The sequence below is a fragment of the Bos taurus genome, chromosome 8 (genome assembly GCF_002263795.3).
Source record: "Bos taurus isolate L1 Dominette 01449 registration number 42190680 breed Hereford chromosome 8, ARS-UCD2.0, whole genome shotgun sequence".
Lineage (NCBI taxonomy): Eukaryota > Metazoa > Chordata > Mammalia > Artiodactyla > Bovidae > Bos > Bos taurus.
Window position 1 is genome coordinate 42,060,280 of NC_037335.1, and position 9,156 is coordinate 42,069,435.

Here is a 9,156-nt window from a genome sequence, read left to right on the forward strand (position 1 = left end):
GACTCTGCCAGACTTCTGGCCTACAGAAATGTAAAACTGTAAATTGCATTATTTAGTTTTTCAAATGTGTGATAACTGGTTACTGCAGAAATGTAAAATTGATATGTGTGTGTGTGTGTGTGTGTGTGTGTGTGTGTGTGTGTGTATCACTTTCTTTTAACCGTCACAATGTTATTTTACTAGTTGGGAAATTTGGGGAGTTGACCTGGTTATTGACCTGGATTATCATGAAGGAAGTGGGGATAAACCTTGAGGAAATGTTTCTATAAAGCAAGGCATCGGCCTCAAGGGAAGCATTTGTAGAATTTTTAGGCAAGGAATTATTCCATTATGGATCACTTTCAAAGGCCCAGAGGGATCAAGGGCTTCTGACAGCATCTAGTTCTTCCATCTAGATGTCCCCATTCTAGACCCCAGTATCTCATTCTTTCCTTATTAAGCCCTGACTTTAGCATATGAGATTTGGTGGGTCTGCGTAGTAGGGCTTCTCTGTAATGTATTGTTCACATTCAAGTCCTGGGCCTGATTTTCAGCCCCGTCTGCCTTCTGCCTGTAGTGGTGGAGGATCTCTTTAAGTCCATGAGAGAGGCCTTTTGAATTGCATATTATGTCCTGAATAAGCAGTTGGTTTGGTTGAGCCAGCCAACTCCACAGCCTTTATAGTTACCATTGGACCAGATCTCTCATGTGTTTGCGAGTTTGCAAATACCAATATCCCATCCCACCTGACCTTAGGTGAGATGCTTAGTAATTGTAATGTTACATAATGTACTTTACTTAAATCCTAGGGAGTCCTTTTATGATTGTTCAATCTAAAACCTCATAAAATTCACTGTTCCTACAGTTTCCTTTATAATACATAACACTCTGTAATTATTTTATTTATGTATGTGTCTAAAATTTACTATTTGTAAATCAGATATAATGAGACCTTTTAAAATGCAATGCTAGTTCAAGGCTTGGCACAAAATGGACTCAATAAATATTTACAAAACAAATATCTGAATTTACTTCACTGGGCTTGAATGAATTAACAGTGCAGTATATGTGAAAAGCATTTTAATTGTAAAATATTTTATCTGTACCAAACACTAGATGAAAATATTTCAAAATGTTCAAAACTGTCTTGGTGGATCAATGATTTGATGCTACACCAAAAATAGCAGTACTTGTATAAACTTTATGGATTTTTATTATATAACAATGTTTCAAATGCTCATATCTACAATTTTTACAGTATTTTTTGAAATGCATCATTTTATCTTTAGTAAATGAATTATATGCAAAACTCTAATTATGGAAAAATGGCACATTTGGGGGGTTCTGAATGTGTAAATGATTATATATATAGTGAGGAATTACTTTCCTTTCCCCACCAGCCAGATTGTTTAAATTCCTCTGAGGTTGGAGATAAGAGAGAAAGACAATATAGCACTGAAATTAATACACCTCTGAAATGCCAGTCACAGAGGTGCCCATCAGCTTTGAGTCCTGACTTAATTGAGCATTGGATACGTATGAAAATGAGTTACTTGCCGCTGTCACATAGTTTGTATCTATAATCAGAAAAATATGAGTCTTAAAGTTCAGGTGCATATTGACATTCTCCAGCCTGCTGAAGGAAGAAGATTATGACCTTTCAAAGCCATGAGCAATCACTTAATGTCCATTTCTTCAGCCATCTGGAACCATCAAATCAAGAAGAGTTTTTGGAAAGCTCAGATTTTGAATTGCAAAGTGATATCCAAATCATCTAGCTATTACGCAGCTGGGGCAAAGGGAAATTAATCAAGCAGTGGATTTTTAAAAGAGAAATTTGGCTTGCATCTTTTACAGATGAGGTGAAGGAGACATGCTGAAAACATTTTCCAGAAACAAAATCCTTTGTGACTATAATTCTTTCAACAGTTTAATGATAATGTGTCCTGGAGAAATTGTTAGAAATGCATAGGATGGGCATGCTGACTTCTCATATGAAATGTCTAGGATCAGTCCCAAACCCATATAATAGAGTGCTGGCTCTCACAGGCACAGGACTGCTTCTCACACTTTAACAAATTTCCAAACACCACCCTCCTAAATTATTTCCATAGGACTACAAGAAGCAAGTTCAATAATTGGCTGAGGCCTTAAAGTTTCATGCTTTCCATTTCACACGGGGTTCAGATAGGAAAGAACACTGCTGGCTATCACAATCTGGGTACCTAATAGACCAGTACCTAGTACTCACAATCTGAGTACCTAGTATACCTGTACTACTGCCTGTATTATCTCATCTCATTCAGCCCACTCTCTAATATCCTGACATGATTTTTTTAAATGTCAATGACAAGGAAACAGACAAATCATACACGGGCACAAACGCTAAGCACCAGAGCATGGATACAAACCCATTTCTAATAGGCTTCAAGTCTCATGCTCTTTCAACTACATTATCTGCTCTTCCCACCAGTGTTAAGGCCAATGCTTGCCACTGGCCTCCAAAGAATGCTCCCTATTTTTTAATCTAAATTCAGCTCCCTGGCGAGTTTTCTCTCAGTGGCTCACAGCATCTGGCAAATTAGTGATGTCTTTAGGAAAAGCCCCATCGAGGCTGTGTTCCCACCAGTGACGACTGCCAGGAACTGAAGCTGGTTCTCACTCAACAGTCTACCCTGGAGCCTTCTATAGCAGGAACTCTAAGCAGCAGCAGTTGCTGTTTAAAAGTCACGGCTCCCAACCGCAGCTCACGTAAGCTGCCTCCTAGCCATCTCTCTTGATAATGAGACCTCTTGGCAGTAAACAGGCAAATTATCAGCAGGGTCCTCTATGGGCTTTCCAGTCTCAGATAGCTATGGCTACCCAATAAATGATTATGAATAAAGTCACATAAGCTCTTTGAAGAAAATTATTGCAATTTCAATGCACATTTCCATTCAGTGTTATACTTTTGGTTGTCCTATAGCCCTGTTCTGTTTTGCTGAAGGCCAAGAAGCACTCAGGCTTCTCTCTCTCTCTCTCTCTTTTTTTTTTTAATTTTTTAATCGAAGAATAATTGCTTTACAGAATTTTGTTGCTTTCTGTCAAACCTCAATATGAATCAGCCATAGGCATACATATATCCCCTACCTTTTGATCCTCCATCCCATCTCCCTCCCCATCCCACCCCTCTAGGTTGATACAGAGCCCCTGTTTGAGTTTTCTGAGCCATACAGCATAACCAATGGGAATTTGCTGCACGGCTCAGCCTTTTCTTAATCTTCAGAGGGAACCATTCTCTAAGGAGGGAGGAATCAAGAATCACTTATTCTCTTCTGGAAGTACTGGATTCAGATCATATCAAGATGGAATGCTGTAAAAACCTCAGACCCTCTTTTCTTAGTGGTGCAGAAGCATCTAAACAAGTCAAGAGTCCAAAAGCGTCCCAGAAATTCTTGAGAAATTCCAGGTAGTATTCAAATGCAATACTATTAGAAACCTCATCTAAAGCAGGCCACATACTGAATGTTTTTCTTTCTCCTCAACTTTCTATGATAATTTATTTCTGTTAGCTTGAAAGAAAGCCTTTATTTGATTGAATTGTCTCTCTGGCTACCAATCAATTTCTCTCCTGCCTTTTAGTCTTTACATTCTGCACTAGAGATGAACCTGCTTTGATTCTCCTATTTTCTCATCTTTTGCAATTTGATTCCTTACCCACAAACTTTAATATTCTTGGATGCTAATGTACATAATTCCAGTGACCTTTAAGTCATCATTTTCCTTTCTCCTTCTCTAGAACCTTCCAGGAGAGAAACCAAGATCTCTGGCTCTCGGCTCCAGCTGAGCTCTTCAAAAAGCCAGCATCATCTTACTAGTCACACGAAGGTGCCATCTTGGAAGAAAATCCTCCAGCCCTCAGCTAATCATCATTACCCACCAGATACTCCCCAGATATCACTGCATGGAGCAGAGACAAGCCTTCCCCTTGAGTCTTGCCCAAATTAAAGATTTATGAGAAAGAGAGGGAGATGCTATTACTTTAAGCCACTGTTTTAACTAAACTACATGACTTCAATCATAAAGGGTCTGACCTCTGAATTCCTCAGCACCACTCATCTGTCACTAAACTCTGCTATCTTAAGTTTTCTTCCCCTTGTACTTAGAAAATACATTACCAGCTCAGTAATTAGTTTCTTGGGGACAGGTATCTCATACTACATTTGTGGAGTTTTCTTTATCTTCTGGTACAGTAACTTTTGAGGCAGTGGATATTCTATAAGTATTTCTTGGTTAATTAAATCAGAGACTATGTGTTCTGTAAGATAAAATAATTTCTTACTGTGCCAGTTCTGCAAACATGAGATATGGCGTAGAGCAGACATATTAAAGCCCACCCAGACTCTGGGTAAATAAGCACACTGACATTTAAGACACTAAAGTATTTGCATTACAGAAAATGTGTATAATCACCAATTCTTCAAACCTCTAACATGCTTATTTAATGCTCCACTGAAATTTGATATCCAAATTTGGGAATTTATTGAAAAAGTCAAACCACATCAGCATCTCATCACTCAATATATTTTTTTGATTAAAGGGTTACAACACAAATGAAGCAAGTTCACAGTTAATGAGCTACAAATGATCTATTTGTAAATAATAATTACCCCAACAGTCAAATTAGTTAGACTGCAGGTTTATTCTAACTCTTTGTATTTATACCAATTTGTTTACTTTACCCTAATTAGTTAAAAATTTTCATCTAAAGATAATTGGAGAGAGATGACTTCTGGAATGACAATATGAGGAGCTCTACAAACTCACTGCCCAACAAAATAACCTAACTGGTCAAAACTATTTTAAAAAACAGTAAATTTAAAAAACAAAATTATTTTTTACCTGTGGCGGATTCATTTTGATATTTGGCAAAACTAATACAATATTGTAAAGTTTAAAAATAAAATAAAATTTAAAAAAAGAAAAAAAAAATCTCTGTAAATTGCCTAAGGGAATATAGAAATTGGGGAAATATTTAAGAAAATCTGCTAAATCTTGGAAAGAACAGTGAGAACCTGTGTCATTTGAGTCAGGACCTATTTCCCTTTTTGCCCCTCCCCCACAGCTCAGCACAATCGACATTCCACTTCAGAGGGGGCTCCCTCTCTATCAAGCTACCACACAAACACTAGCGTATCTCTCTGGGATTGAAGGGTTGCCAACGTTTCTTACCCTCCCCTAGTCAGCTGCTGCAAAGGCTAATTTTTAGACAAGGATGGTCATGAGGTTAGGGTCCGCCTTCCTCCATCCAGCTCCCTTTGTAGCCCCACTGATTCTATCCCAGGCAAACAGGGCTGACGCTACTGGGACCAATCACCCTCACCACAGTTTGCTCACAGAGAGAATGTTTCACACTGGTCCTCTCGAGGCTACTGCCTCTGCCCATGGCCCTCCTCATTAGAGCAGGAATGGTATCCTAAGAGAAGTAGGTCATTGTCCCTGCTCTCAAATCCACAGCTGTGCCTCTGATATTTGGCTTAGAGGGAGAGGCATGCCAAAAGAATATGAGATGTAAAAGCTTTTCCCAAAGAAACTCAATTTATTTGGAACACATTGTGGAGAAATTCAATTCTAAGGTCATTCTCAAGGAACAATGGAGGTTCTGGGGGTAAGCACACAGGAAAAAAGAAAGCTGAGCACCAAATAATTAATGCTTTTGAACTGTGCTGTTGGAGAAGACTCTTGAGAGTTCCTTGGACTGTAAGGAGATCAAACCAGTCAATCCTTAAGGAAATAAGTCCTGAATATTCATTGGAAGGACTGATGCTGAAGCTAAAGCTCCCATACTCTGGCCACCTGATGCAAAGAACTGACTCATTGGAAAAGACCCTCATGCTGGGAAAGGCAGAAGGCAGGAAGAGAAGGGGACAACAGAGGATGAGATGGTTGGATGGCATCACTGACTCAATGGACATAAGTTTGAGCAAGCTCCAGGAGTTGGTGATGGACAGGGAAGCCTGGCGTGCTGCAGTCTATGGGGTGGCAAAGATTCGACATGACTAAACAACTGAACTGAATTCATAGGAGGTTGGCAGCCCCACAAAAGCAAGAAGAAAAACTGTAGGCTGGCTACATTATCAGAGCAAACCAGGTAAAGAGAGAACTGCTAAGATGAGCCCTCCTAAAGTCAAAACAAACCTGAAATCCTGGCTCTATAAGGAGCTCCAAATTTAATTGTATCAGACTGTGGAGCAACGTATGTACTAGGACACTATAAACAACAAAAATCAGCTAGCAATTAGTGGTGCCTAACAGCTGGGTGTCACTCCAGTGTTCTTGTCTGGAGAATCCCAGAGATGGGGGAGCCTGGTGGGCTGCCATCTATGGGGTTGCACAGAGTTGGACATGACTGAAGTGACTTAGCAGCAGCAACAGCTGGGTATGGATACCAACAGAGAGAAACATCTTAACAAAGAGATCAGAAAAACAGACCAAGAGAGCCCTATTAAAACTAGTCATCTCAGGACAACTGTGCCCATGCCTAAGCCTGCATCCTCTTAAGAATGACATCAAAGGCTTCACAATACATGAAAAACAGGAATTACTAAAATACTCCAAAAATACTGCAGTCATGTTACTAAACAAATAAGCAAATCAATAACAAGAAACCTGAGGGAAGAGAAATCAGATCCAGAGTTCCTACAATATATTATTTTAAAATGTTCAGCTTTTAGCAAAAAAAAAAAAAAAGGAGAAATGTAAATAAGCAGGAGAGTATGTGGGAGATGGGGGAGTGGAAGAGGCAGAAATCACTTCTAGATGCCCAAATGTCTGACTTAATAGACTTCACAACATCCATCATAGTATGTTCAAAGAACTAAAGGAAACCATGCATTAAAAAGTAAAGGAAGGTGTGATGATGACAATGTCTCACCAAAAATAAGAAGAACAACAAAGAGACAGAAACTATAAAAATGAATGAAATGGAGATTCTAGAGTTGAAAATACAATAACTGAAATGAAAAGTCCACTAGAGAAACTCAACAGTGGTTTTGAACTTGCAGAAGAAGCAATGATCTTGAAGATAGGTTGATACAGGTTGCTCAATGCAAATAACAGAGACATAAAAGAAGGATGAAAAATTAATATAAAATAGTAGCTGAAAATTCTAAAAATCTGATGAAAAACAGTAATCTATACATCCAAGAAGCTCAACATATTCCAAGCAGGATACAGGCAATGAGATCCACAGCCAGGCACTTCATAATTGAAATGCTGAAAAACAGAAAGAAAATCTTGAAAGCAGTTAAAACAATGAATTAATCATGTACAAAGGAGACCCCAAAAGATTAACAGCTAACTTCTCCCTAGAAACAATGAGACTGGAAGGCAGTGGGATGACGTATTCAAAATGCTCAACTTTAAGAAAAAATGGACAATTAAGACACTTATATCCAGCAAAATAATTTTTTAAAAAATAAAGACAAAAATCAAGGCATTCCCAGATAAACAAAACTGAGAGAATTTATTGCTAGCAGAAAATACTAAAGAAAGTTCTTCAAGCTAAAAGGAAGTAGCTGCAAACAGTAATTTAAATCTATGTTTTAAAAACAGAGTACTGATAGAGGTAATTCTGTAGTTACAGAAGACAGTATTGGGGCATATTTTTCCTCCTTTCTATTATTTAAAAAGCAATTGTGCAAAGCAATATGTATATAATTGTATTTGGGGGACTATATAATGGAAACGTAATATACTTGATTGTAACAGCAAAAAATAGTAGTATATTGTAATAAGGAAAGAACCTCATATGCTAACTAAAACACAGGAACAAATGAAGAGAAGAAGAAATGGCAAATAACACAGTTAATACAGCAAACTCTGTATGTATATGTTTGCTCTTCTTGCTTTTCTTACCTACTTAAAACACACAAAATTATATAAGTAATAATTACAACTATGCGTTGTTGGATGTGTGATATTATACACATACAATAATAGAGCAAAAGAGGAGAAGAGATTATAAAACTTAAAGGAGCAACTTTTCTATATTTCACTGAAATAAAGTTGGCAAATCTGAAGCAGAGTTTGAAAATTAAGATGTGTATGGTATTCATAGAGTAATCACTATACAATTAAGAGAATAAAACAAAAATATACAGTTGACCCTTTAACAATACAGGGTAACCCTGTACTCCAAACCTCTGCAATTGAAAATCTGCATATAACTTACAGTTGTCCCTGTGTATCTTCAGTTCTGAGTCTGTACATTCATCCAACTATGGATTGTGCAGTACTTGTAATATTACTCTTGGAAAAATCTGTGTCTAAGTGGATATGTGCAGTTCAAACTTGTGTTAAGGGTCAACTATATACTGAAATATACTAGAAAATATTCATTAATGCAAAAACTAGTAGTAAAAGAAGAATAGAAGAACAAAATATTGTTATGGGTTGAGTTGTGTCTTTCCAAAATTTAGATGTTGAAGTCCTAACCTCCAGAATGTGACTTTATTTGGAGATATGGTCTTTACCTAGGTAATCAATTTCAAATGAGATATTAGGGTGAGTCTTAATCTAATATGATTAAAATCCTTTTAAGAATGGGAAACTTAGACACAAACAGAGGGGTGATGACATGAATAGAGACACAGGGAGAAGATGGCTATCTTCAAGCAAAGAAGGGTGAGAGAATAGTATGGAAACATATACATTGCTGCTGCTGCTGCTGCTGCTGCTGCTAAGTCGCTTCAGTCGTGTCTGACTCTGTGTGACCCGATAGACGGCAGCCCACCAGGCTCCCCCATCCCTGGGATTCTCCAGGCAAGAACACTGGAGTGGGTTGCCATTTCCTTCTCCAATGCATGAAAGTGAAGTCGCTCAGTCATGTCCGACTCTTAGCGACCCCATGGACTGCAGCCTACCAGGCTCCTCCATCCATGGGATTTTCCAGGCAAGAGTACTGGAGTGACATGCCATTGCCTTCTCTGACATATACATTACTATATGTAAAATAGATAGCAAGTGAGAATTTTCTCTGTAAAACAGGGAGCTCAACACAGTGTTCTGTGACAATCTAGAGGAGTGGGATGGGGTGGGAAATGGGAGGGGGTTTCAGGAGGGATGGGACATATGTATACCTGCGGCTGATTTGTGTTGATGTGTGTCAGAGGCCAACACAATACTGTAGAGCAATTG

The 9,156-nt window shown here is 38.3% G+C and overlaps 1 long non-coding RNA gene across 1 annotated transcript in view; it reads left to right on the forward strand.

The window, feature by feature from the left end:
* Positions 1-3,980, forward strand: part of LOC132345950 (uncharacterized) — a 287,030-nt gene extending 283,050 nt beyond the window's left edge. Inside the window, exon 19 of the long non-coding RNA XR_009495563.1 lies at positions 3,758-3,980. This is a non-coding gene — a long non-coding RNA (uncharacterized lncRNA). The remainder of the gene's footprint in view (positions 1-3,757) is intronic.
* The last annotated feature ends 5,176 nt before the right edge of the window (positions 3,981-9,156 follow it).